The 5,982-nt window shown below is 49.4% G+C and overlaps 1 protein-coding gene across 2 annotated transcripts in view; it reads left to right on the top strand.

Moving 5' to 3' along the window:
* The window catches only part of MINDY1 (MINDY lysine 48 deubiquitinase 1), a 29,066-nt gene that overhangs the window by 161 nt on the left and 22,923 nt on the right, over positions 1-5,982 (top strand). The window lies entirely within an intron of this gene.

Here is a 5,982-nt window from a genome sequence, read left to right as displayed (position 1 = left end):
GTGAGTCGTGGCGTGTGGAGGAGCTGCCAGTGTGTGTGTGTAGGGCCGGGTGCGACCGCAGGGTGCGTGTTACTTTGGGGAGGTGGATGTGTGGTTCGAAGAGGGTGTTACTGTGGAGTTGTGTGTGTGTGTGTGAGTGTGTGTAGGGGAGGGCGTGACTGCAAGGGTTGTGTGTGTGTAGGGGTGAGTGTGTCTGAGGGGTTTTGTGTGCTGGGAAGGCTGTCCCTGTGGTGTGGGTGTGGGTGTGTGTATATGTAGGGGTGGATGTCACTGTGGGGTCATGTGTATGTAGGGCAGGGTGTGACTACAGCGTGTATGTATGTATGTGTGTGTGTATGTATGTAGGGGTGGATGTCACTGTCACTTGTGTATTTATGTGTGTAGGGGTGGGTGTGACTGCAGGAATTGTGTGTGTAGGGGAGGGTGTGGCTGTGGGTTTGTGTGGGTGTGACTGCAGGGTTGTGTGTGTATGGGAGGGTGTAACTGCTGGAGTTGTGTGGGCAGGGTAGAGTGGCTGGGGAGTTATGTGTGTATAGAAGAGGATGTGTCTGCTGGTATGTGTGTAGGGGAGGGTGTGACCATGGGAGTTACATGTGTGTGTGCATCTAGGGTAGGCTGTGACTGATGTTTATAGGGAAAGCTGTGACTGCGGGAGTGCTGTATGGGAGAGTGTGTATGTATTGGAGGTGTGTATGTGTAGGACAGGGTGCAAAGACCAATGTTTCCTGTAAGCTGAATACTTGGGCGGTTGCCCAGGAGAGAGTCAGATATTGCTCGGCTGATTAGCAGAGCACCCACAGCCACTCACAGTGGACAGCGTGTGTTTCTCATGGTGCACATCTGCACATGCTTTGGTGTATGTAACAAAATGTGTGGTGCTCATGGATGGACAAAGCATGGCGTGATGGTGGCGTATGTGTGGGAGGATTGTGTGTGCAGAACAGGGTATGTAGTGGTGAATTGGAGGGTAGGAGCGTTTTGAGTTTAGAGGGTTGTGATGTACTTGTATAGTTGCGCTGTTCTTAAAATAGGGGTTACAAAAAGTGCGGTTTGACGTTGTTTTTGAAGGACCATCTCATATTCATGTGCGTTGCCGCTCTTGAATTATTCAGTTTTTATCAAATTCGAAAAAAAAATGGCTCTTCTTGCTATTTTGGTTGCCGCTCCCCTGGTGTAGGGGATTGGGAGGGGACTGTGTGAATGTTGTGGTTGTGATGGGATGTGTCTGTGTAATGAGTAAAGGATTGGTGGGACTCGGGAGCCTAGGGCAGCGGTTGGTAACCTGCGACCTGGGGGATGTATGCAGCTTCCTGGAGTTCTGTGTGTGGCCTATAAGACACCTTGTTTACCGTTGCTCAGGTGCAGTGCTTTCAGATGCCGCTGGTTTCTGTCCATGTGGGGTTTTTTTTCCTACAGGTATTACTAATGTGACGCACACATAAAACTAGAGCAGGTGAAGTGAGGTGCCTGCTGATTGCACAAATTGTAAGAGCCGTGTGCTCTCTCTGCATCCAATCAAAGTGCTGCTATGGGTCAGTCTGCACACCCTGCGAATTCTAGTTTTAACAAATTGCAGCTCGCTGAGCTGAAAGAGTGGCCCACTCACAAACCTAGGTTGCCATCGCTGGTCTAGAGGTTGTGATGGGGGAGTGTGCGAGTAGTGGTGTGTTTGTAGGCAGGCATAAGCATGTTTGCAGAGAGTCTAGTGAGGCTGTTTGCGCACAGAAAGGTGTTCATGTGCGGTGAAGATGATGGATGAGAGAGTGTGTAGGAAAGTATTTTGTAGGTGAGGAGCTGTATTTAAATATGCAGGGCAGCAGTTGTGGGTGGGTGTGGAATTGTATGGGCTTTGCAGGAAAGGGGGGTAACTTCCTGGCGTATATAGGGCCGGCGTGTTGATCCATTTTGATAGGAGTGGAGCAGATCATTGGGGTCAAGTAACAGGGCTTCAGGGAACTCAGTGAAGCCCTCATGAGATGGGGCTCTGGTTTTTCATAGTCACGTTATTCTCTATCCCACCTCCAGCTTTTCACACTGTGACTTTTGTTTCCCTAAATCCTGATTTGTTGTTCTGCTACCTCTCTTGACCAAATCCTACAAAAAACACTGCCAGAAAACAGTATTCCGTGCTCCCTAACATCCACGTTGTGTTAGTCACATAAGCCACCAGCCCTCCTTTAAGAAGGGCTCATTTCTGGACTGATTCTTTTCCATATGTTGTTGCAGTAGCTCTGCCTCTTATTGTGTCTTCCAAATTACTTCTCCAGCTTCTAACTAAGCTTCAGATGTGAGATATAAAATCCAGTGCAGCAGCTGGCTTATGGGAGATGGTGGCCTTTCTTTGACAGCTGCAATTCAGAAATAGGGAGTGTGTGTATGCAAGTCTCTGGCATACACTGCCTTCACAATAAATACTTTTAAAAAATTGTCACAGGGCAAAAAATAACCTGCAGCAAGTTATAATTAGGCTGGTGATGTTGTCTGTGAACCAGTTTTACTTCCCAATAAAGAAATGCAGTAGAACATATTAAAGAGAGAAGGGTATGTCTAAAGGGTAAAATACCATATTTTTAAAACATCAAAACTGGCTTAAAAATGCTGATATTTTATAGCACCTCCAGATGAAGGGAGAGGGGTCTTCTCCTTGGCTTTCTGGTATCTGATGCTTTACGGTTCAGTCACTACAGGTTTTTAAGTATTTCTTTTCAACCTTAAGAACAAGAAAATTACTTTTTTAACCTTGTTTCCTCTTTAGTGAAAGCTGAAGAGTCTGTCTTACAGTCTCATGATTCCAGCAGCTGAGTGTATCACAAGGCTGGCATGCTGCAAAAGGGAGGATGGGTGTCGTGACACAGGTGCCCGTCTGTTCATTTCACACGGTTTGACTTCTGGCCATTGCTCCTTGTTAAGTATCCCTTGTTTTAATAGATTTTTTCCACCCTATAGACTGTTTAAAGTATATATTTAGATCTAGGTTTTTTGTTCTTACTCATGGTGCACATCCACACACTATCTCAGTACTGGTGTTGTACATAAGAAATTTTAACCAGCTCAAAAGAAAATTCTGCCTGTCCAAGGATGGAAAATCTTTGAGGGAACTCTGTTCCGCCCTGCATGCCATCAGGAGAGCACTGGGGCCAGCTCAGAGACCCCCAGGAATCCAGTGTGCAGGGCAGGAAGAAAGGGAAGTGGGGGTAAGATAGCAGGGGCCCGGGTGCCTATGGGTGTGGCCACCGGGAGCAGGGTCAGGCTGGTTGGAGGGGGAGTGAGGGGGCAGGGAGAGTTCAGGGCAGAAGAAGGGCAGGGCCCATGGGGGGGGGGGGTGTCCATATTTCCAAAAAGAGCACACACCTGCCCCAGATGTACCTGCATATGGGCCTGCCAGGCCCTGTGCATTTGGGAACTCCCTGGCAGCTGCTCCACATGTCCTGTGGATGGGAGGGAGAGGATTACTGGGGGCAGGTGGCAGCAGCTACAGGGGATCACCTCCCGTCTTCCTTAGCACTCACTACATGAGCGCAGCAGCTTTCCAGTCTGCTGAGCCCCACTTTTCCAAGGGTGGCTGGTGAGTATGTAGAGTCGGGGGGCAACCACCTGCAGCTGTCATTGCTGCTGCTGTCTGCCCCAGGTAATCCCCAGCCGGGCTGGTTGGGGAGTAGGCTGGGGGTCAGGATACAGGCAGAGCAGGGGAAATGCTGGGGCCTCAGGAAGTGGAGGTGGGGGTGTACCAGTGCCCTGTGTCTGGGGCATTGGGGTGGTTGCCTTGGGCCTTGCTCCCCTCAGGGCAGCCCTGATGGAAGGCATAGGGGGAATTGGTGGAGAGCAGAATGGGGGGCACTGGGGAAATGGGGCATAAAGTCCTGGCATGTGGGAAAGGGGAATGGGGTAGCGTATAGCCTGTGCAGTGTGGAGGGAAGAAAGAAGGAAATGAGCATTGGTGGAATGAGGGTCATGCTGCCCCCGAGACTGAGGGGATGGAATGGAGGGTGTTAGTGGTATGGGGGGGCTGCAAAGACTCCCTGGAACAGAGGGGGATAGGCAGATCGTATCCAGGGAGCTGGGGGGAGGAAGCCAAGAAAGAAGCCCCTGACGTGGGCAATGGCCTCAGCCTATACAAGTGACGAGGTTTGCACCCTCCTAATGAATGTCATTGTGGACTAGGCGGATTGTAGAAGGGCCAAAGAGAGCAATCATGGAACACTCAACTTGGAAGGGACCTCGAGAAGTCATCAGTCCAGTCCCCTGCCCTCACAGCAGGAGCAAGCACTGTCTAGACCATCCCTGACAGATGTCTGTCTAACCTGCTCCTTAATGTCTCTAGTGATGGAGATTCTACAACCTCCCTAGGCAATTTATTCCAGTGTTTCACCACCCTGACAGTTAGGAATTATTTCCTAGTGTCCAACTTACACCTCCCTTGCTGCAGTTTAAGACCATTGCTCCTTGTCCTATCCTCAGAAGCCAAGGAAAACAATTCTTTTCTGTCTTCTTCGTAACCTTTTAGGTATTTGTAAACCACTATCATGTCCCCTCTCAGCCTTCTCTTTTCTAAGTGAAACAAGCCCAATTCTCTCAGTCTCCTCTCATATCTAATGCTCTCTGGACCTTTTAATCATTCTTGTTGCTCTTCTCTGGACCTTCTCCAGTTTCTGCATTCTCTGAGTTATTAGCTGATCATTCCTATTACAATCCTCTCAGCTGCTGTGCTGCATTTAAAGAGCATTCCACACCTGTTTACCTGTCTGAGGGAGGTGTTTCCCCAAAAGATAAATCCTACCACCCCACCCCAAATCTGACGAGGTTGACTTAAAAATCCCATGAACTTTTTTGTTTGCTTGGTGTTGCTTGTTAAAGCAAGGTTCTTTTTATTTGCCATCTGTTTCCCCAATCACATTTACCAGCTTTTCTCTGCCACCACCAAAACTAGAATCCTACTTAAAACACTCTTACTGCACCTGAGAGAGTCTCACCTAATTACGTACTTCCAGCAGCTGGAGCTTTAAGAAACACACATCCATGGCCGCATCTACATGTGCACGCTACTTCGAAGTAGCAGTGCCAACTTCGAAATAGCGCCCGTCACGGCTACACATGTTGGGCGCTATTTCGAAGTTGAAATCGACGTTAGGCGGCGAGACGTCGAAGTCGCTAACCCCATGAGGGGATGGGAGTAGCGCCCTACTTCAAAGCTGAACGTCGAAGTAGGGCACGTGTAGCCGATCCGCGTCCCGCAACATCGAAATAGCGGCGTCCGCCATGGTGGCCATCAGCTGAGGGGTTGAGAGAGACTCTCTCTCCAGCCCCTGCGGGGCTCTATGGTCACCATGTGCAGCAGCCCTTAGCCCAGGGCTTCTGGCTGCTGCTGCTGCAGCTGGGGATCCATGCTGCATGCACAGGGTCTGCAACCAGTTGTCGGCTCTGTGGATCTTGTGTTGTTGAGTGCAACTGTATCTGGGAGGGGCCCTTTAAGTGAGTGGCTTGCTGTTGAGTCCGCCCTGTGACCCTGTCTGCAGCTGTTCCTGGCACCCTTATTTCGATGTGTGCTACTTTGGCGTGTAGACGTTCCCTCGCAGCGCCTATTTCGATGTGGTGCTGCCCAACGTTGAAGTTGAACGTCGACATTGCCAGCCCTGGAGGATGTATAGACGTTATTCATTGAAATAGACTATTTCAATGTAGCGTGCACGTGTAGACGTAGCCCATGAGTGCCAGACTTGCAGTAAAATCACAGGATCAGGTAACAAAGCTGGTGGCTGCTGCTGAAGCTGAAGAATTTGAAGGAAAAAAAAAAAAGCTCAGCCAGCTGACCCCGTATGTTGGATCTCCTGCAGGCCTTAAATGAGCATGATGATGTTTCAGTGTAATCTGCAGTAGATTGGTTTGCTAAATCTTCTTTGCTTTGACTCTTATCCTATGAGATGCCTCTGCAGATACCAGTAATGGCTAATTTTGTTGCTGCAGGTTGAACCTCTCTAATCCAGC

The sequence above is a fragment of the Carettochelys insculpta genome, chromosome 30 (assembly GCF_033958435.1).
Source record: "Carettochelys insculpta isolate YL-2023 chromosome 30, ASM3395843v1, whole genome shotgun sequence".
Taxonomy (NCBI): domain Eukaryota; kingdom Metazoa; phylum Chordata; order Testudines; family Carettochelyidae; genus Carettochelys; species Carettochelys insculpta.
The sequence above is the reverse complement of the archived record's forward strand: the minus strand, read 5'-3'. Positions and strand labels throughout refer to the sequence as shown.